The sequence below is a fragment of the Triticum aestivum genome, chromosome 2A (assembly GCF_018294505.1).
Source record: "Triticum aestivum cultivar Chinese Spring chromosome 2A, IWGSC CS RefSeq v2.1, whole genome shotgun sequence".
NCBI lineage: Eukaryota > Viridiplantae > Streptophyta > Magnoliopsida > Poales > Poaceae > Triticum > Triticum aestivum.
The window spans coordinates 221,380,792-221,403,954 of NC_057797.1; positions in this window are offsets into that span (position 1 = coordinate 221,380,792).

Sequence of the window (23,163 nt, forward strand, 5' to 3'; positions counted from 1 at the left end):
GCCCAAGGACCCCTTTGTCTAGGACTCCCTCAGCCGGCAAGGAGTCCGGTGACCATACTGACGGCACTCCTGCCGCAGGAGCGCTGGCGCTATGTTGGTCCCGGAGCCCTTAGTTGCCGGGGAGGCGGTTGTCGAGGACCAACCATCAACATCCGAAGCCCCCCTCAAGCAGATACCTAAAGGTTGGCGACAACCTGTTCGTTAGCATCCTGAGGACGACAAGCACCGGAGCACCAACCGAGGGGGAGGGGGGCTTTCGATGAAGAAGTCATTGTTGTTGCCGGGCTCAAGGTTGTCGACGAGCTGTGCGCCAACAGCAATGGTTCCAAAGAAGATCAACTCCTCCAGGCCATGAGTGACAATTTCCAGAAGCTCCAGGCGCTTCACCACACTCGAAAGGAGAAGTTAGACTCCAGGGCAGTAGTTGTCGACACAGCAGAGGTAGACCTCTAGAAGCGTGTCGAGCAGATGCAGGTCTAGTTTGAGGCCTGGCAAGAGTTGAGGACTGGCCGGGAGCAGCTGAGTCAACATTGGGACAAGCTCCTTTTGAAGCAGTCTGATGTTGAGAAGGCACAGGAGGAGGCCACTCAACAGGCCGCCAAGGAAGATGCTCAACCAAGGGAACGCCGTGTCTTGCTCGCAAGGAGGCACTTGTCGCCAAGCTCCGCGGCAAGGATGAAGAAATTGAAAAGCTCGTCGCGCAGCAGACCCAAGAGTTGGAGCAGGAGCACAAGAAGACGCTTGACACTCTGGTCCTGGACCATGCTAGCAAGCTGAAGGATGCCGTCAACGTCGCCGAAGTTGTAGAGGCCATTAAGAATGAGCTGGCCGGCAAGGTGGAGAAACTGGAGGCGGATCTGGAGAAGCATGACAAGGAGATCCGGACGCTCAAAAGCGATTGAGAGAAAACTCTCTATACCTTGGCGGAGATGCAGACCACCATATCCGACAAGACCAAGCAGCTCTCCGCAGCCAATGACTCCATTGCCGATCTAAAGCTAAAGCTGAGCACACTGGAGGAGTCCCTTGAGATCAGTAGGGCTCGCGAGAAGATCCTGACCAAGAACCTCCAGGAAGAGAAGGAGCTGCTTAAGAGCACCGCTGCCACTTATAATGACTATGAGAAGGGTGTGAAAATCTGGAATGAGCGCCTCATCGATGTCGCGGAGAGGCTCACAACACAACTGTCCACCATGGGCCTGTCGAATTTCAGGTATTCTTCCGAGGAGAGGGTGACTTCGAGCGCCAGACTGACCATGTTCTTCGAGGCCCTCCTCGACGCCCTTAAGCTTCTCCACTCTAGCCGAGCAACCCAACTGGCCAGCGAATCCCGCAAACTTTGCCGGGCCGTCCTTCTCAAGGTTCTCATCAAAGTGGTGTACAGGAACCCCGACCTCGGCCTCACCGACGTGCTCGACTGCTTGCCGAAGGATGCAAACCGCAAGGCACTTGAAGAGCTCGTCGCGCCTATCGTCGACAAGGCCGACCAAGTCAAGAGGGGGGAAGGCCAGCGCAGGGACTAGCCGCTTCGCTTCTCTTTGCGGCCATGAACTCGTGCCCAAGACAATTTATCTTAAGTTAGAATTGCGGCAACTATTGACGTAATATAACTTGCTGTGCTTTGGATGAATGCATGCTATCCTTCTTGTTTGATCTCTCTCTGTATGGCATATTCCCTACGCTTTATTGGAAAAAACTTGCCGGTGCATGCACCCTTGCCGTGAGCGCTTTCAGGAACATATCCTTAGCAACCTGCTGGGGGTGTCGTTGCTGGTAAGATATCTTGCTATTCTTAGCGCAGCCACTTGGACTGTTGAGCAGACTCGAAACAGAGCAAGGGCGCAACCAATCATGACAAGGTTCCTTCGCGTGCAAGTTTTCCATACAAGAACCAAAATCGTTCAAGGAGAATAACCTCATATTTAAAAGAAATTTACTCAAGGTTTCACGAATTAGCTTTTCGCTGCTGCACTCTATCCCGTTGGTGTCCATACTCCATACCATCATCCCCCCGGCAAAATCGTATGCGAGGGAGCCTTCTATCCTTTGAGAAAAATAAAGAAGAGAAAATATGAACATGGAACCTTGGCGGTTCATCAGTACTTGCCAGAAACAAACGTAGTACAATATCCCGAATAGGCATGCATATAAATAAACATGAAATCGACAAGAACTGTACATATTTAAACTTATTAAAATGTGCACAGGGTCTGCGCCTGGCTCTGTACATAGGGCTATATGCCTTGCCGGCAAGGTTAGTACAAAATGGGGTTGTCGGGGGACCCGGCAAGCGCGCCTCATGGGTAAAACTTGCGAAGATGCTCGATATTCCAGGAGTTGCTCACTAGAATGCCAACTTCGGTCTCCAGGCGGACTGTGCCGGGCCTGGTGACTTGTATTACCAGATAAGGGCCTTCCCACTTTGGCATCAACTTGTTGGAATTCTTGGCCGATGAAACGCGCCGAAGAACAAGGTCGCCTTCCTCAAGGCTTCGGGCATGAACCTTGCGGCTATGGTAGCGGTGCAAGGCTTGCTGGTAGCACGCAGCTCAGACAGTAGCCCGAAGATGATCTTCCTCAAGGAGCGTAGAATCATCTTGCTGCAACTGCTCTTGCTTAAGCTCATCATAAGCGAGCACTCGAGGTGACCAGTGTATGAGTTCTGTGGGGAGAACTACCTCTGCCCCATACACCAGGGAGAAGGGCGTCTGGCCAGTGGCTCGATTTGGTGTCGTCCTGATTGACCAAAGAACTGTCAGCAACTCATCAATCTAGCGTCTTCTGCACTTGTGCAGCCTGTTGAAAGTCCTCATCTTGAGACCCTGCAACACCTCAACATTTGCCCTTTCCGCCTAGCCATTGCTTCTCGGATGAGCAACAGAAGCAAAACAGATTTTGCTGCCAAGGTCTTGGACATACTGCAAGAAGGTGCGGCTTGTGAACTATGTGCCGTTGTCGGTGATGACTCTGTTTGGCACATCAAAATGGCAAATTAGTCCTTTGAAGAACTTGATGGTTGACTGTGCTATCACCTTTCTCACCGCTTCCACTTCTGGCCACTTTGTGAACTTGTCGATCGCGACGTACAAGTACTCAAAGCCCCCGAGAGCACGGGGAAAAAGGCCCAATATGTCGAGCCCCCAGACCAAAAATGGCCAGGAGAGAGGGATTGTCTGAAGAGCTTGAGCTGGCTGATGCAGTTTCTTCGAATGGAACTGACACGCTTCACACTTGTTTACTAGTGTAGTTGCATCCTAGAGGGGAGTGGGCCAAAATAAACCCCACCGGAAAGCCTTGCCGGCAAGAGTCCCTGATCCTATGTGAGAGCCACATATGCCTCCATGTATCTCTGCCAATAGCTCTAGTCCGTCCTCCCGAGGAATGCACTTTAGTTTCACGCCGTTCGATCTTTTTCTGTACAGGACATCGTCCACAAACTGGTACATATTAGACCGACGAGCTACTTTCTCTGCTTCTTCCTATTCCTCGGGGAGTTTCCCTGTTTGGAGGAACCGAACAATGTGCTGTGCCCATGCTGGAGCCTGAGGCTCGACGGCAAGGACTGAAGGCGTGTCTTCTGCCACATGAGCAGTTGTCTCTACAGCAAGGGCTCGAGGCCCTACAGGAGCCTGTCGCCCCCCGGGAAGCTTGGCGTCGTCCCCGACAACTTCCTTGCCGGCGGCCCTTGGGACCTCAGCGGGAAAGTACTTGCCGGAGCTCAACTTCTTTTGCTTATCTTGTCTTGCCAATGGTTCAACGGATGGCTGAGTCAGTTGGAGCACAAAAGTCCCTGGTTCCATAGGTAACTTGAGGGCAACACATTTTGACAGGTCATCAGCAATGCTATTCTCTACTCGAGGAACATGCTCTACTTGTAGACCGTCAAAACGCTCCTCCAATTTCCTCACTTCATCTATGTAAGCTTCCATCAATGGGATCTGATAATCTTTGTTAGCTTGCTTGACGACAAGCTGTGAATCACCTCTGACGATGAGCTTCTTAATTCCAAGGTTTGCCGCGATCCTGAGACCGGCAAGCAGTCCCTCATACTCTGTAGTGTTGTTTGTTGATCTCTCCCAGGGAAAGTGCATCCGTACTATGTATTTGAGGTGTTCTCCGGTGGGCGCGACAGGCAACACACCAACACCGACGCCTTGCAACGAGAAAGCCCCATCGAAGTACATAACCCAGTCACGGCTCGTTTCCTTGCCGAGGAGAGTGGTCTCTTGAATCTCCTCGTTAGGCATTGAGCTCTATTCCGCAATGAACTCTGCCAAGGCCCTACTCTGAATTGTTGAAGTGCTTTCAAACCTGAGACCAAAGCTTGACAGTTCCAACCCCTACTCCACAATCCTTCTAGTCGCATCTGTGTTGTGTAAAATCTGTTGCAACGGGAAGCGAGTGATGACGGTGATCTCATGTGCCTGGAAATAGTGGCGCAACTTCCTTGAGGCCATAAGGAGGCCGAAGAGAAACTTCTGCACACCAGAGTATCTTGATCTAGCCCCCTGCAAAAGGGAGATGACAAAATAAACTGGGTGCTGCACCATCTTCTTCTTCTGTGTCACTTCATTTGCTTGCGCAGATCCTGCCTTGCCGGCACCAGACTCTGTCGGGGGTCTTGCCTTGTCGGCACCAGACCCTGCCGGGGGTTCTGGCTTGCTAGCACCAGACTCTGCCGGGGCGAGCCCCGGCTCGTCATCCGATGGTCTTGCCAGTGTTGCTGCTTCTTCATCAAATTCTCTCTACGCCACTAGCACAACGCTGACCACTTGATTCGTTGCCACTAGATATAGCAGCAACGGCTATTGCGGTTTAGGCACAACTAGTGTTGGCGTAGAGGAGAAGTACCTCTTCAAATCTTGCAGCGTGGCCTCCGCTTTCGGAGTCCATTTCATTGGACCTGCCTTTTTCAAGATCTTGAAAAAGCGTAGGGCGCGCTCAGCGGATTTGGAGATGAACCTGCTCAAAGTAGCAACACAGCCAGCAAGTCGACGCACATGTTTAACTCGTCTTGGTGCTTCAATCTGCTCAGTCGTCTTGATTTTGTCGAGGTTCGCCTCGATCCCACACCAAGACACAAAGAATTCGAGAAGCTTGCCAGACGGGATGCCAAACACACACTTCTCAGGATTGAGCTTGAGATTGATCTTGCGCAAATTTGCAAATGTTTCTTTTGAATCTTGTATGAGCGTCACTTTGTCTTTGGTTTGGACCACGATATCATCCATATAAGCTTCCATATTTCTACGTAGGTAGGGCTCAAAACCAATCTGAACCGCTCTTGCAAACGTTGAACCAACGCTTTTCAACCCAAAATGCATTCGTATAAAACAATACGTACCACATGGGGTGATAAATGGGACCTTCTCTTCATCTTCCTTCGTCATGAAGATTTGACGGTACCCCGAGTGGGCGTCAAGAAATGACAGCAAGTTGCACCCGGCAGTGGAGTCCATGGTCTGGTTGATGCGTGGCAAGGGGAAAGGATCTTTTGGACAAGCTTTATTGATATTTGTATAGTCAATGCACAACCTCCACTTTCCATTCGCCTTGCACACCACAACCGGATTGGCCAACCACATAGAGTGGAGCACTCCTCTGACCAAGCCCGCCGCTTCCAACTTCATAATCTCTTCAGTGATAAATTCTTATCACTTCAAAGCTTGCTTCCTGACCTTCTGCTTGACGGGACGCGCAGGAGGACATATGGCAAGATGGTGCTCAATCACCTCCCTGGGAACGCCGGGGATGTCAGATGCTTGCCATGCAAACACATCAACATTCGCCCACAGGAAGGTAATGAGCGCGCTTTCCTATTTGCTGTCGAAGGTGGAGCTTATAGTGAAAGCTCTGCCCGTGCCATCCTCCTTGACAGGCACCTTGTTAGTCTCTAGTGGGGCTACCTTGGATTTCTTGATCTTGCCGGTGGAGCTCTCTAGCACCTCCTCGATGGGAACACAGTGATACGTCCATTTTGCATCATGCTTTTATATCGATATTTATTGCATTATGGGCTGTTATTACACATTATGTCACAATACTTATGCTTATTCTTTCTTATTTTACAAGGTTTACATGAAGAGGGAGAATGCCGGCAATTGGAATTCTGGGCTGGAAAAGGAGCAAATATTAGAGACCTATTCTGCACAGCTCCAAAAGTCCTGAAACTTCACGGAAGTCATTTTTGGAATTAATAAAAAATACTGAGCGAAGTAGGTACCAGAGGGGGCCCACACCCTGGCCACCGGGGTGGGGGCGCGCCCTACCCCCTGAGCGCACCCTCCTGCCTCGTGGGCCCCCTGGCAGGCCTCCGGTGCCCATCTTCTGCTATATGAAGTCTTTTACCCTGGAAAAAAATCATAAGTAAGCTTACGGGACGAAAATCCGTCGCCACGAGGCGGAACCTTGGCGGAGCCAATCTAGGGCTCCGGCGAAGCTGTTCTGCCGGGGAAACTTCCCTCCGGGAGGGGGAAATCATCACCATCGTCATCTCCAACGATCCTCTCATCGGGAGGGGGTCAATCTCCATCAACATCTTCACCATCACCATCTCATCTGAAATCCTAGTTCATCTCTTGTATCCAATCTTTGAATCCAAACCTGAGATTGGTACCTGTGGGTTGCTAGTAGTGTTGATTACTCCTTGTAGTTGATGCTAGTTGGTTTACTTGGTGGAAGATCATATGTTCAGATCCATTATGCATATTAATACCCCTATGATTATGAACATGAATATTCTTCATGAGTAGTTACGTTTGTTCCTGAGGACATGGGAGAAGTCTTGCTATAAGTAGTCATGTGAATTTGGTATTCGTTCGATATTTTGATGAGATGTATGTTGTCATCCCTCTTGTGGTGTCATGTGAACGTCGACTACATGAAACTTCACCATTGTTTGGGCCTAGAGGGAGGCATTGGGAAGTAATAAGTAGATGATGGGTTGCTAGAGTGACAGAAGCTTAAACCCTAGTTTATGCGTTGCTTCGTAAGGGGCTGATTTGGATCCATATGTTTCATGCTATGGTTAGGTTTACCTTAATACTTCTATTGTAGCTTGCAATGGGGGTTAATCGTAAGTGGGATGCTTGTCCAAGTAAGGAGAGTACCCAAGCACCGGTCCACCCACATATCAAATTACCAAAGTACCGAACGCGAATCATATGAACATGATGAAAACTAGCTTGACGATAATTCCCATGTGTCCACTGGAGCGCTTTCCTCCATAGAAGAGTTTGTCCAGGCTTGTCCGTTGCTACAAAAAGGATTGGGCCATCTTGCTGCACCTTATTTACTTTTATTACTTGCTACTCGTTACAAATTACCTTATCACAAAACTATCTGTTACCGATAATTTCAGTGCTTGCAGAGAATACCTTACTGAAAACTGCTTATCATTTCCTTCTGCTCCTCGTTGGGTTCGACACTCTTACTTATCGAAAAGGCTACGATAGATTGCCTACACTTGTGGGTCATCAAGACTATTTTCTGGCGCCGTTGCCGGGGAGTGAAGCGCCTTTGGTAGGTGGAATTTGGTAAGGAAAAAATTAAATAGTGTGCTGAAATTTACTATCACTTGTTACTATGGAACATAATCCTTTGAGGGGCTTGTTTGGGGTATCTTCACCCCGACCAGTAGAGCAAAGAGTTGCTCCTCAACCTACTGAACCTACTGAAAATGTTTACTTTGAAATTCCTTCGGGTATGATAGAGAAACTGCTAGCTAATCCTTTCACAGGTGATGGAACATTACATCCCGATTTGCACCTAATCTACGTGGATGAAGTTTGTGGATTATTTAAGCTTGCAGGTATGCCCGATGATGTTATCAAGAAGAAGGTCTTCCCTTTATCTTTGAAGGGAGATGCGTTGACATGGTTGAGGCTATGTGATGATATTGGATCATGGAACTACCAACGATTGAAATTGGAATTTCATCAGAAGTTTTATCCTATGCATCTGGTTCATCGTGATTGTAATTATATATATATATATATATATATATATATATATATATATATATATATATTGGCCTCGCGAAGGAGAAAGCATCTCTCACGCTTGGGGGAGGCTTAAGTCAATGTTATATTCATGCCCCAATCATGAGCTCTCAAAAGAAATGATCATTCAAAATTTTTATGCTCGGCTTTCTCTCAGTAATCGCTCCATGCTCGATACTTGTACTGGATCTTTTATGATGAAAACTATTGAATTCAAATGGGATTTATTGGAAAGAATTAAACGCAACTCTGAATATTGGGAACTCGACGAAAGTAAGGAGTCAGGTATATCACCTAAGTTTGATTGTGTTAAATCTTTTATGGATACCAATACTTTCCGTGAATTTAGCACTAAATATGGACATGACTCTGAGATAGTAGCTTCTTTCTGTGAATCCTTTGCTACTCATGTTGATCTCCATAAGGAGAAGTGGTTTAAATATAATCCTCCCATTGAAGTAAAAGTAGTTGCACCTATTAAAGTCGAAGAAAAGACTATCACTTATAATGATCATGTTGTTCCTGCTAATTATATTGAGAAACCACCTTTCCTTGTTAGAATAAAGGATCATGCTAAAGCTTCAACTATGGTTAAAAAAAGTAATATTAAGACACCTAAACCCCCTAAGAAAATTAAAGTTGAACCTAGTATTTCCATGGTTAAAGATCTCTTGGCCGATAATATTGATGGGCATGTTATTTACTTCTGCAATGAAGCTGCTAGAATTGCTGGACCTGATGCTAAAAATAAACATAGACTTGTTGTAGGCATGCCTGTTATTTCTGTTAAAATAGGAGATCGTTGCTATCATGGCTTATGTGATATGCGTGCTAGTGCAAGTGCAATACCTCATTCCTTATACCAAGAAATTATGCATGATATTGCACCTGCTGAGATAGAAGCGATTGATGTTACAATTAAGCTTGCCAATAGAGATACTATTTCACCAGTTGGGATTGTTAGAGATGTTAAGTCTTGTGTGGGAAAGTTAAATACCCTGCTGATTTTCTTGTTCTTGGTTCCCCACAAGATGACTTTTGTCCCATTATATTTGGTAGTCCCTTCTTGAATACTGTTAATGCGAAGATAGACTGCAATAAAGAGATTGTTTATGTTGGTTTGGGGGATATGTCTCATGAGTTCAATTTTGCTAAATTGCGTAGACAAACCCATGATAAAGAATTTCCTAGTAAAGATGAAATTATTGGTCTTGCTTCTATTGTCGTGCCTCCTACTGATCCTTTAGAACAATATTTGCTAGACCATGAAGACGATATGTTTATGAATGAAAGAAGGGAAATAGATGAAGTATTCTTTAAACAGGGACCTATTCTGAAACACAACTTGCCTGTTGAAATTCTAGGGGATCCTCCTCCACCCAAGGGTGATCCCGTGTTTGAGCTTAAACCATTGCCTGATACTCGTAAATATGCTTATCTTGATGAAAAGAAGATATATCCTGTTATTATTAGTGCTAACCTTTCAGAGCATGAAGAAGAGAAATTATTGAAAACTCTGAAGAAGCACCGTGCTGCTATTGGATATACTCTTGATGATCTTAAGGGCATTAGTCCCACTCTATGTCAACACAAAATAAATTTGGAGAAAGAGGCCAAACCAGTTATTGATCACCAACGACAACTAAATCCTAAGATGAAGGAAGTGGTAAGAAAAGAAATATTAAAGCTCCTTGAAGTAGGTATTTATCCCATTGCTGATAGTCAGTGGGTAAGCCCTGTCCATTGTGTCCCTAAGAAGGGAGGTATTACAATCGTTCGTAATGATAAAGATGAATTGATTCCACAAAGAATTATTACATGTTATAGGATGGTGATTGATTTCCGCATATTAAATAAAGCTACCAAAAAAGATCATTACCCTTTGCCTTTCATTGATCAAATGCTAGAAAAATTATCCAAACATACACATTTTTGCTTTCTAGATGGTTACTCTGGTTTCTCCCAAATACATGTCTCAGCTGATGATCAAGAAAAGACTACTTTTACTTGCCCTTTCGGTACCTTTGCTTATAGACGTATGCCTTTTGGTTTATGTAATGCACCTGCTACCTTTCATAGATGCATGATGGCTATATTCTTTGACTTTTGTGAAAAGATTTGTGAAGTTTTCATGGATGATTTCTTTGTTTATGGATCCTCTTTTGATGATTGCTTGAGCAACCTTGATCGAGTTTTGCAGAGATGTGAACAAACTAACCTTGTCTTGAATTGGGAGAAGTGCCACTTTATGGTTAATGAAGGTATTGTCTTGGGGCATAAAACTTCTGAAACAGGTATTTAAGTTGACAAAGCTAAAGTTGATGCTATTGAAAAGATGTCGTGTCCCAAGGACATCAAAGGTATAAGAAGTTTCCGTGGTCATGCCAGTTTATATAGGGGGTTCATTTAGAACTTCTCTTCCCGGCCTCTGACTAATCTATTACAAAAAGATATTCCTTTTGTCTTTGATGATGATTGTGTAGAAGCATTTGAAATACTTAAGAAATCCTTGATTTTTGCACCTATTGTTCAGCCACCTGATTGGAATTTACCCTTTGAAATCATGTGTGATGCTAGTGACTATGTTGTAGGTGTTGTTCTAGGACAAAGAGTTGATAAAAAAATTAAATGTTATTCAATATGCTAGTAAAACTCTAGACAATGCCCAGAGAAATTATGCTACTACTGAAAAGGAATTCTTAGCGGTTGTATTTTCCTGTGATAAGTTCAGATCTTATATTGTTGATTTTAAAGTACCTATCCACACTGATTATGCTGCTATTAAATATCTTATGGAAAAGAAATATGCTAAACCTAGACTTATTAGATGGGTTCTCCTGCTACAAGAATTTGATTTGCATATTATTGATAGAAAGGGAGCTGAGAATCCCGTTGCAGACAACTTGTCTAGGTTAGAGAATGTTCTTGATGACCCACTACCTATCGATGATAGCTTTCACGATGAACAATTAGCTATCATAAATGCTTCTCATACTGCTCCATGGTATGCTGATTATGCTAATTATATTGTTGCTAAGTTTATACCACCCAGTTTCACATACCAACAAAAGAAAAAGTTCTTCTATGATTTAAGACATTACTTCTGGGATGACCCACATCTTTATAAATGAGTAGATGGTGTTATCAGACATTGTGTACCTGAGCATGAACAGGAACAGATCCTACGCAAGTGTCACTCTGAGACTTATGGAGGACACCATGCTGGAGATAGAACTGCACATAAGGTATTCTAATCTAGTTTTTATTGGCCTACTCTCTTCAAGGATGCCCGTAAGTTTGTCTTATCTTGTGATGAATGTCAAAGAATTGGTAATATTAGTAGACGTCAAGAAATGCCTATGAATTAGTCACTCGTTATTGAACCATTTGATGTTTGGGGCTTCGATTATATGGGACCGTTTCCTTCCTCTAATGGATACACACATATTTTAGTTGCTGTTGATTACGTTACTAAGTGGGTACAAGCTATTCCAACTAGTAGTGCTGATCATAACACCTCTATTAAGATGCTTAAAGAAGTTATTTTTCCGAGGTTTGGAGTCCCTAGATACTTAATGACTGATGGTGGTTCACATTTTATTCATGGAACCTTTCGTAAAATGCTTGCTAAGTATGATGTTAATCATAGAATTGCATCTCCATATCATCCACAGTCTAGTGGTCAAGTAGAACTTAGCAATAGAGAGCTTAAATTAATTTTGCAAAAGACTGTTAATAGATCTAGAAAGAATTGGTCCAAGAAACTTGATGATGCATTATGGGCTTATAGAACTGCATACAAAAATCCTATGGGTATGTCTCCGTATAAAATGGTTTATGGTAAAGCATGTCACTTACCTCTCGAACTAGAACATAAGGCATATTAGGCTATTAAAGAGCTCAACTATGAATTCAAACTTGCCGGTGAGAAGAGGCTTTTTGACATTAGCTCACTTGATGAATGGAGAACCTAGACTTATGAGAATGCCAAGCTGTTCAAAGAAAAGGTTAAAAGATGGCATGACAAAAGGATACAACATCGTGAGTTTAATGTAGGCGATTATGTGTTGCTATACAACTCTCATTTAAGATAGTTTGCAGGCAAACTTCTCTCTAAATGGAAGGTCCTTACGTCATCAAGGAGGTCTATTGTTCCGGTGCCATAAAAATCAACAACTTCAAAGGCACAAATCCGAGGGTGGTGAACAGTCAAAGAATCAAACATTATATCTCAGGTAATCCTATAAATGTAGATACTAATGTTATTGAAACCGTAACCCCGGAGGAATACATAAGGGACACTTTCCAGAATGTTTCAGACTCCGAAAAGGAATAGGTATGTGGTACAGTAAGTAAACCGACTCCAAAACAGTTCTAATGGCAAATTTTCTCCGTTTTGGAATATTTAAGAAAATAGGAAAATAAGAAGCAGTCCAGAAAGGACACGAGGCTTTGATGAGGGTGGAGGGCGCGCCCTATCCCCTGGGCGCGCCACCCCTGCCTCGTGGGCACCTCGTGCCCTCTCCGGACTCCGTTTTCTTGCACGATACTTCTTTTGGTAGGTAAAAATTCATTATATAATCTCCCGAAGGTTTTGACCATCGTATCACGCAAATATCTCCTATTCTTGTTTCGAGCTGTTTTTGCTGCAGATTTAGAGCAAGATGTCTTCTGAAGAGTCAGTCGGGGAAAGTCGGGTGTCTCATCCGACACCGGGGCCAAGAGAAAACACCAATGCTGACCACTTTGGGCTATCAACTAAGGAAGAGATGGAGGCCGATTTGAAAAGGATAGATGCCATGGAGGAGGATGAAGAAGTTACTTCCCGTTTCCGATCAGGATTCACTATGGGGGAACTACAGAGCTTGGCTATTCCAAACTCGGTCATCCCTTCCAATGTTAGATTTCTTTGTTATGAAAATATGAAGAAGAGTGTTACTTGTTCTCCCGCAGCTATGCAACATCCTTGGGTGAAGGGAGCTTTAGCCGTCATGGGCAAGCTCCGTAAGGAGATAATGGACCTCAAGAAGCAAGTCAATAAGCTCGAAGAAGAGAATCATATCTTGAGGGGCATCATCGCCAAGAATATCACATCACCACCCCCGAAGAAGGATACATAAACACATGGGTATGGGCACTCCCCTTGGCAACTGCCAAGCTTGGGTGAGTGCCCCGGTATCGTATCACCATCACTTTTATCTTTACCATTTATTTTTACCATTTTTCTTAGTTCGATCCTTTTGATAATACCTTGATCTAGTAGAATAAAGTTTTAGTATGATCTAGTTGTGAGTTTTGCTTTATGATCTTCTTATGTAATCGAGTCCGTGAGCTATATATAATAAAGATTAGTATTGAGTCAAGGGCTTCATTATTTTATTATGATCTTGAGGGAATAAAATTAAAGAGAAGAAATAAAGAGATCATATGGATCTTATGGGGAGTAATGAGCTCACATATAAACAGTATGATGAATAAAAGTTGTTGAGAGTTGACAAACATAGTTTTGGTCATTGTCGCAATTAATAGGAAGTAATAAAGAAAGAGAGGTTTTCACATATAAATATACTATCTTGGACAACTTTTGTAATTGTGAGCACTCATTAAAGTATGATATGCTAAAGAGTTGACGTTGGACAGGGAAGACAACGTAGTGGGTTATGTTTTCTAACATCTGAGATAAATTATATTGTCATGGATCGACCAACATGTTGAGCTTCCCTTTCCCTCTCATGCTAGCCAATTTCTTTGCACCAAGTAGACATACTACTTGTGCTTCCAAATATCCTTAAACCCAGTTTTGCCATGAGATTCCACCATATCTACCTATGGATTGTGTAAGATCCTTCAAGTAAGTTGTCATCGGTGCACACAATAAAAATTGCTCTCTAAATATGTATGATCTATTAATATGGAGAAAATAAGTTTTATACGATCTTGTGATGTGGAAGAAATAAAGGCGACAGACTGCATAATAAAGGTCCATATCACAAGTGGAAATATAAAGTGACGTTCTTTTGCATTAAGATTTTGTGCATCCAACCATAAAAGCGCATGAAAACCTCTGCTACCCTCTGCGAAGGGCCTATATTTTATTCTTGTCTTATACTTCATGCAAAGAGTCATGGTGATATTCACCTTTCCTTTTTTACATTTTATCCTTTGGCAAGCACAATGTGTTGGAAAGATCCTGATATATATAGCTAATTGGATGTGAGTTTTCATGAACTAGTATTGTTGACATTACCCTTGAGGTAAAACGTTGGGAGCCAAAACTAAAAGACCCTATCTTTCTCTGTGTCCGATTAAAACTTCATACCCACAAATATTGCATGAGTGTTAGCAATTGTGAAAGAGTAAATGATAGTTGAGTATGTGGACTTGCTGAAAAGTTCTTATATTAACTCTTTCCTATGTTATGATAAATTGCAATTGCCTCAATGACTGAGATTAGAGTTTGTTGGTTCTGAATGAAGTCTATGATGCATACTTGAAATTGTGATTGAATTGTTACTTTAGCAAAAGAGATAATATGAGTATATATATATATATGTTGCTGTTCTAAGAATGATCATGATGCCCTGATGTCCGTATTTAATTTTTATCGACACCTCTATCTCCAAACGTGTGGACAAATTTTTCGATTTCGACTTTCACTTGAGGACAAGCGAGGTCTAAGCTTGGGGAGGTTATACATCCATTTTTCATCATACTTTTATATCGATATTTATTGCATTATGGGCTGTTATTACACATTATGTCACAAAACTTATGCCTATTCTCTCTTATTTTACAAGGTTTACATAAAGAGGGAGAATGCCGGCAACTGGAATTCTGGGCTGGAAAAGGAGCAAATATTAGAGACCTATTCTGCACAGCTCCAAAAGTCCTGAAACTTCACGGAAGTCATTTTTGGAATTAATAAAAAATACCGAGCGAAGAAAGTACCAGAGGGGGCCCACACCCTGGGCACGAGGGTGGGGGCGCGTCCTACCCCCTGGGCGTGCACCCCTGCCTCGTGGGCCCCCTAGAAAGCCTCCGGTGCCCATATTCTGCTATATGAAGTCTTTTAACCTGGAAAAAAAATCATAAGCAAGCTTACGAGACGAAACTCCGCTGCCACAAGGCGGAACCTTGGCGGAACCAATCTAGGGCTCCGACGGAGCTGTTCTACCGGGGAAACTTCCCTTCAGGAGGGGGAAATAATCACCATTGTCATCATGAATGATCCTCTCATTGGGAGGGGGTCAATCTCCATCAACATCTTTACTAGCACCATCTCATCTCAAACCCTAGTTCATCTCTTGTATCCAATCTTTGAATCCAAACCTGAGATTGGTACCTGTGGGTTGCTAGTAGTGTTGATTACTCCTTGTAGTTGATGCTAGTTGGTTTACTTGGTGGAAGATCATATGTTCAGATCCATTATGCATATTAATACCCCTCTGATTATGAACATCAGTATGCTTTGTCAGTAGTTACGCTTGTTCCTGAGGACACGAGAGAAGTCTTGCTATAAGTAGTCATGTGAATTTGGTATCCGTTCGATATTTTGATGAGATCTATGTTGCCATCCCTCTAGTGGTTTCATGTGAACGCCGACTACATGAAACTTCACCATTGTTTGGGCCTAGAGGGAGGCATTTGGAAGTAATAAGTAGATGATGGGTTGCTAGAGTGACAGAAGCTTAAACCCTAGTTTCTGCGTTGCTTCGTAAGGGGCTGATTTGGATCCATATGTTTCATGCTATTGTTAGGTTTACCTTAATACTTCTGTTGTAATTGCGGATGCTTGCAATGGGGGTTAATCATAAATGGGATGCTTGTCCAAGTAAGGACAATACCCAAGCACCAGTCCATACACATATCAAATTATCAAAGTACCGAACGCGAATCATATGAACGTGATGAAAACTAGCTTGACGATAATTCCCATGTGTCCTCGGGAGCGCTTTCCTCCATATAAGAGTTTGTCCAGGCTTGTCCTTTGCTACAAAAAGGATTGGGCCATCTTGCTGCACCTTATTTACTTTTATTACTTGCTACTCGTTACAAATTACCTTATCACAGAACTATCTGTTGCCGATAATTTCAGTGCTTGCAGAGAATACCATACTGAAAACTGCTTATCATTTCCTTCTACTCCTCGTTGGGTTCGACACTCTTACTTATCGAAAAGGCTACGATAGATCCCCTAAACTTGTGGGTCATCACGCAGCACTCCAAAGAGGCGCGCTTGGCGAAGTGGGTGCAAGAGGTCTTGCCGGTCTTCTTCCCCCGGGAGCTCAAGTGGCAGGAGCAAGCAGCCTGGCAGCAGGTGCTACAACTGCCTCCCGGTAGAGTTGGTCGACGCAGATAAGCACATCCTTCTTGTTAGAGTCGACAGTGATGATGCTCATTGGGCCGGGCATCTTCAATGTGTTGTAGGCGTAATGCGCCGCCGCCATAAACTTGGCCAGTGCAGGACGGCAAAGGATCCCGTTATACGGCAATGGGATCTTGGTGACATAAAAAAAATCTTCTCCGTCCTATAGTTCAGCTCACCCCCAAACGTAACTGGTAGTGTGATCTTACCCTTCTGCTGGCTTCTTCCCGGGTTGATCCCTTGAAACGTTCCCGTCTCTTCGAGATCTCCGTCAGGAATTTGTAACTTCTTGATCACCTTGGGCGAGATCAAGTTAAAACCATCCCCACCGTCAACTAACATTTTTGTCACCTTGAGGTTGCGAATCATTGGCGAAACTAACAATGGAAAGCATCTAACCGCGGTTGTGCGGTCAGGGTGATCCTCAACGTAAAAAATGATAGGCGTGTTGCACCATTTCAACAGCTTCTGGGGAACGATCGATGACTCTTTCGCATTAATCTCGCGTGCCCACTGTTTAAGTTGGTGGTGAGAAGAATGTAACGAGGCACCACAATCAATGCACATGTCTTCTGTAGATTTTTGAAACTCATGCTTGCTGGATTGATCATCCTCTTCGTGGTCATCATCCCCCTCTTTCTTGTCGTGGCCCCGAGCAAGCCTATCTTGTTGCTTCTCCTTACCGCGGCGACCCCCTCGACCACCATGCTTCTTGCTGGACCCCTCAACACCATCTTGTTCCTTCTCCTTATCTCACCTTTCATACTCAGCTTTTTGCCTTTCCACACGCGACTCAACTTGCCGGTACTTTTGGACGTAATGGTCCTTGGTGCAATGGCTCTTGCAATATTACTTATCGGAGCCCTCTGTCTTATCGGCAGCCGCCAAGGCCTAGCAGGCGGCGCACTCGGCAACCTCCTTGCCGAGGTCGTCAACCTTGGCCTTCTTGGCGGTGCCGGGGTTGCCGGATTCCTTGACGGCAAGAACGGTTTTACCCTTGCGCTTCCTGTTATTCCGCCGGCCCTTCTTTGCTGGGGCGATGATGTCTTCGTCTCCATAGTCGCTTCCCGCACTGGCATCTTCTCCGAGGTACTTGCTTCCTTCTTTAGCCCGAGCACATCTATCGTCCAAAACATAAAGCTCTGCAACATCCCTAACCTTGTTCATCACCAGCTCTTCACGCATCTTGCGGTTGCGCACATTCTGATGAAACGCGCTGATGACTGCGGCAAGGTGAATGTCTAGGATGTTTTACTGCACACGGCTGAATCTTTGTATATATATTTGCGCAAGGGTTCGCCATCTTTCTGGGGGATGAGCTGTAAATCGGTTGCCTGGCCAGGAGCTTGGTGGCCTCCGGTAAAGGCGCCAACAAACTCGTGGTAACAATCTGACCAAGAGAATATGGAAACTACTGGCAGGTGCATCAACCACGACCTGATGTTGGGCTTGAGTACCAACAGGAAGTAGTTGGCGAGCATCTTGCCATCTCGAGCCCGACAGCTTGCTTCGCAATGGTGTAGATGCTCAGGAACTCAGACAGACGAGTCTTGCCGTCGTATTTCTCCGGGACCTTTGGTTTGAACGTGCGGGAAGTGGGTCACTGGAATCGCCATAGCTCATGGGTAAAAGCTGGACAACCCACCTCATAAGGCAAGTAACCAGAATCCCCTGGCACAGGCATGTCTACAGTGGCCCCTGCGCGCCTGTCAGATTGATGGCGCGCTTCTCGCCGCCGCTCGATGGTAGTTCGAGTGTCTTTTTTGACCCGTTCCTGAAGGACTTCATTGGTCGCGGCGAGCTCGTGGATCGGATGACGCCATGGATCCATCATCGCGGACATCGATCCATCGAGCTGGCGACCACTGTCATCGTGGTGGAGGAGAGTGCACCATAGTCATAGCACCGCCATTCCTTCCGCCATTGGCACGCGCTGGATCGGTGGACCACCGCCGCGAAGGCCCTGCCTCCTGGTGCCAATCTTTATTGGCGAAACCAATAAGGCTCTGGATAGCAGCTCTCCATTCTTCGTGCTTCTCCGCAGAGGGAGATAAATCTAGGAGTAGCTGCTGTCGGCGTTCTGGGAACGGGGGTCCCCAGACTTGCCTGCCTATGGCCCACAGCATGGCTCCACCAGCGGCCCTATACGGCACATCTTCACCAGCAAACACACAAGACCCTCGCAAGGGGCCGAGCCTCGTGAGGCGGACGACGCAAGACCTCCTCAGGGGCGGCCTTACCAGGCTGGCTCGGGAGGGGCGGAGAGACAAAGGAAAGGGATACCTCGTGAGGTTCCTGTGATGCAAGCCATGACGACTGGAGCCAGGCGGGTGCCAAGCGGGCGCCAGCGCGCGCAGTGTCCTTGTTTCCACTTTGGTGCTAAAGAGGCAAGCCCAGACAAGGAGTCCCGAGGCATCAGGCAAAGGTTTCCATATCGGTGCAACAAGACCAATACCAGCATGACAGCAGGATAGAGGTCACCATGGAGCCCAAGACGGCATCACCACCAGAGCCTTTGGCAGGCGAAGACTACTTTTGTCAGGATAGCTTGTACTAGCTGTCCCCCTTCAAATTGGCCGTTGTGGGATCCCTTCCTGCCTAATATTTGGGAAGAGGACCCGGGCCTCTATATATAGGACTAGCCACCACCATAGAAGAGGGGCTGATCGAGAGAGAATCCCCGAGCGCATCAACTCACCAAGCACAAGAACACCTCTCCTCAGGAGGCGGTTGTTCCCTTATAACTATTCATCCTCAGCCCAAGAGGCAATCCACCACACCACACTGGAGTAGGGTATTACACCGCATCGGTGGCCCAAACCAGTATAAACTCTTGTGTCTCTTGTTCTTTGGGTTCGTCGAGCTAGGACACGAGATCATGATGTGTGCCAGCTAGAGAGGGAGAGAGATCTTCGTGCGCACCCCAGTGTTCGAACCTCGAGGGTTTGCCAGAACCCGAAATCCGACATTTGGCGCGCTAGGTAGGGGTGCGTCGGAGCTTCTCTTCCACCAGTTAATCCGCCGACACTCTGCGGTTCTGATGTCCAGCGACCCGAGGACCAATGTCGACCGCTGGGCAGCCTGACCGGCCCGGGCGGTGTCGTCCGCCCAAGAAGACCTCAACCCTGAGCCCAGGCGGCACACGCACTGCCAAACGCTGTAGGGCGCGGGCGGTGCGGTCAAATGCCATCCACCCTCACTCTACGACAAGCGCGGTCGGCCGCAAGGGCCTCAAGCCACGCTGCGGCCACGGCGCCGCACACCCGACGAGAACAAGCAAACATGAGGGTCGTGCTCTCGGTGGCTCACGAGCTGCTGCGATGCCGGCTGATGGAGAGCGACCGGGATGCATTGCTGGAGCGCATCGCTGAGCTACCGGACGCTGCGGCCTCGGGAGCACCGCCCTTCTGCTCCCTTCTTACTCCTTAGGCCACGGCCGGATCACATGGAGGGCCTCACCGCGCCCGCGTGCCCCCAGGTGTGCCAGGAGGCTTCATCGACACCGGCGCGACCAGCAGTTTCGGACGCCCAATCGCACCCGCGCCACCTCCAACGGGCGCGGGCACGAGCGTTGCCACCCACGGCCTTAGCGGAGTGCTGCCCTATCATCCTCAGGGCGGCGCGCTGGGCCTGGCAACGTGGAGCGTGGGGCACTTCGGCGAGGTCTTCGGGGCGGCGGCCTTGAAGGCCTACGTGCCCCGCATGATGGACCAGGAGTATGCGCTGGAAGACGACCCTTGCTCGTTCCTCGAGCCGGGCTGGGAGGAGGATGCGTTGGAAGCCGAGGCCTTCCAGGAGCCTTCTGGGAGCCTCGCCAACCATGACGGTGACAATAGCTACAGGGTACCACTAATCTCTCAGGAGCAAGCTTACACTAACCATGGGTCGCAGGAGGATCAGGTCACAACGGCGGATGGCAGCCCTGGCACAATGGCCTCCCTTCCGCCAGGAGGAGCGCACTGGGGGCTGCAGGGGAGGGGCCAGGAGCAAGGTCCCTCCCCGCATCGTGTGGAGCAGGGCATCCCCCGGAGGTAGGCCCTCTGTCGGGGAGGTGCTGGTGAGCCTTCCCCCAGCAGAGGATCCGTGGTCGCCGAGGGTGCCGCTGGTGTCCCCTTTGCCCGTTGGCTTCGCCCTGGCTTCCGGACGCACCAATGGTGGTCGAGGGTGGCGCAAGGCGGGCCCCTCGTCGGGCGATATGAAGTAAGGCTCACGCCTGTGAAGATCTCCGCTTGTGACACTCTCACATAATAATGAGTGGGGCTGTACACACCCCGGAGTCTCAGGATTGCCGCCCTCGGGCCTCGGGGCTCCCTCCCACCTCCTAGTGGCAGCACTTAGCTCCGCGCTGGTGAGAAGACAAGAATACTAGACTAGGCACCAGACGCGGCCATTTGTTCTTAATTTCTTTTCTGTAGCCCTGTTTTCTGGCTTTGGATTTAAATTTGAAGTTGAATTTTCATTGGTATGCGCGCGTGGGGGGTGTCTTTTCTCGATTCGTGCAATTTCTTGCAATCTGGTTCCTTGCCCTGATTCGGAGTTTGCACCTGCTGCCTTCCCCCTCGCGAGCAGGGACGGTGCGCGGCGCACGTGCGTGGCGCGCACGACCTTCCATGGCTAGCGCTTGCTTCTCGCGAGGCCCCCTCGGATGGATCGACAAGCCCCTTAGAAGCTCACGACCTCACGAGCCGGTCGGGAACCGGCCTTGACTAAGGTAAACTGCAGAATGCTGCTCGCGGTGGGGCTCGCAGGCTCATAAAAACACAACTTCAGCTTGGCCTAAGGAATAGAGGCAGTAATATGTTTACATGAGGGGCTCCCCCTCCCAAAATGCTCTTACAACTTTCAGGGTCGTGCCCAAGTTTTCACATACAGGGTCAGCGACAATGAAGCACGGGCTCAATCGGACATATCTCTCACTGCATCCTCCGGGTCGCCCTCGGACGCGTCGCTGGCGTCGCCGTCACCATCGCAGGCATCACCATCCTCGTCGTCGGCATCAACGTCACCATTACCGGCATCGCCCGCACCATCGTCGACACGTCACCTTCATCCGCCATGAACACCACCGTGTCGTCCTCGGAGGAGAAGGCCCTAACTAGAGCGTCCACATTGTCTTCTACCCAGCGCGCCAGGTCGCCTCGGATGGCCTCAGGCACAGGGGCAATGGCGGCATCAAAATCGAAGTTGGGGTAGGTGTTCTAGAGGTGGCTGAAGATGCGGGAGAACAACATGCCTGATCAAGCCGCGGCTCCTCTCTTTAACAAGCTCGCGAGCCCTCTCAGATCGATTCTACAGGCGTGTCACCACGTCAGTGAAGAAGAGGAGATGACGGGCATAATCATTCGAGTGGGAATGAGGGGCATCTCCGTCGGAGATGTCCCAGCGCCACGTTGGCTCTAACCCTGAGGATTTGGAGCATGGGGGCGTTCTCGCGCTCCAGCGTCCTCTGCTGGAGCGCTTCCTCCCTGCTCTGCTACATGGAGGACTCGTCTCTAGCGACCCGCTGCTGAAGAGAAAGCAGCTCGGCACGGGCGGAAGACAGCTTGGCTTGCACTGAGGCTAGGGCGGCTGCGGCGGCCTCCTCGCGATGTCCCGCCTCAGCCAACCCAGACTTGAGGGTAGTAGTCCTGCCCATGGCTTTGCCTTCCATGAGCTTCAGCCTTAGGTCGTACCTGCGCACAAGATCCGCGCGAGCCTCGGCCTACCAGCGACTGACCTCCTCCTGGGCATTGGCCTCGCGCGCGCCGATAGCATCCTCCGCTTGGGCGACTTGTGGCTCCCTCGTCTCCAACCGCTCAAGCTCAAGGTTGTGCTCCGTGGCTTCCAGCACCAGCACTTCCTCGCGCCTCAAAATCTCTTCCTCCTCAGTAGGCGTCCCCTTCATCAATGCTAGGGCGAACTTGCGCGCCTCCACTTGCTGCTCCATGGAGGCACTCCAGGCTTGGAGCTCCCACGCGCGTTTCTCTACAATCTCGCGGTGACGATCAGCTTCCCGGGCTTTTTTCAAGGCTCAGGCGCAAGCCTCGCGCAAGGTCGTAAGAGATGCCTCAGCCTTCGCATTATCAAGCTCGCATTGGTGGCGCCCGAGGTTGATGGCCACCTTCAGTTTGTGTCGCTCCTCCATCAGCCGAAGACCCTCGGCCTCGAGGCACACATCTACATCCGCGAGCTCTCTGCCAAGCCGACTCATTGGGCCCATCGCCTCCCGAAAGAGCTCATGGCGGACGACACTCCGTTCATGTGCAAACTTGAGCGCGCGGCTGATTCCATCCTCCATAGCGGGGACGCCGACGGGATCCGAAGCGGCTCGCTCCCTTTCTACAGGGGGCTGGGGGCTAGAGCCCCCCGGTCGCCGACTGGGCTTCGGTAGGAGCCCGGTTGGGTTGAGGCTCGCTACTCGAAGAAGGAACCAAGACCAAAGCCATCCAACTACTGTCTACAACCAGAGGAGGAGCCCTAGGCACGCTCGTCGCACCCCTGACGAGGCCACAAAGAAGAGACAGTAGGAGCGCGGGCTCGAGGCGCCGAGCTAGCGTGTCTGCCTCTCCGGCTGACCTCGCGTCGGGGGCAGCATGCTGGCCTGGGACGCTCGAGGCCAGTGGAATATTCGAGACAGGAGGAGGTTGCTCCCCGGGAGGCGTCACGACCTTAGTAGATGGGATCCTGAAGAGCCACCGTCAAGAAGGGAAGCAGCATTCGAGGAATTACAAAGATAAGGTACTTAATCATCTATAGCGATGTACTTCCTCTATTTAAACGGCCGGAAGGTGCCGCTGCTGCAGCTTGGGGACCCTTTCC